Source organism: Elephantulus edwardii, unplaced genomic scaffold (assembly GCF_000299155.1).
Source record: "Elephantulus edwardii isolate Elephantulus edwardi_28Jun2011 unplaced genomic scaffold, EleEdw1.0 scaffold00382, whole genome shotgun sequence".
NCBI classification, from domain to species: Eukaryota; Metazoa; Chordata; class Mammalia; order Macroscelidea; family Macroscelididae; genus Elephantulus; species Elephantulus edwardii.
The window spans coordinates 1,359,514-1,360,063 of NW_006400132.1; positions in this window are offsets into that span (position 1 = coordinate 1,359,514).

The window sequence follows — 550 nt, forward strand, 5'->3', positions numbered from 1 at the left end:
ACCAATGGCACAGCAAACAGTATCACAGCAACCCCAAGTTACCTAGGTACAGAGAATGGACAGACCAGTGCTGTACCACTTAGAAGAATGCTCATCCCAAACAAAATTAACACCAGGCTTGAGGGCCCTACCATCTTTTAAATATAAGGCATGCCTGCTATGTCTTGATTGACTCTAAACAATAGACTTTCAGCCCACAGCTCATTGCTAGTTAAATCAGACAAATACAATCAGCTCATATTGACTGTGAAGGGGGAAAAAAAACCCCAAGAAACAGCCAGACAGTCTGTAACTGACCCTCACGAAAGCCAGAGAACCTATTTTCCGGAACTCAACAGCTTCACCCATGTGCCTCCAAACTGGAGACTTAGTCGGGCCCAGTTGTTTCCTTTCTTTCTCTTTTTTTTCTTTAATTATTATTATTGTTGTTGTTGTTGTTATGTGCTGTCGAGTCGTTTCTGACTCATAGCGACCCTATGCACAACAGCCCTAAACCCTGCTCTATCCTGCGCCAACCGCACTGCCTCTGACACACCCATCCCGCTTGCCC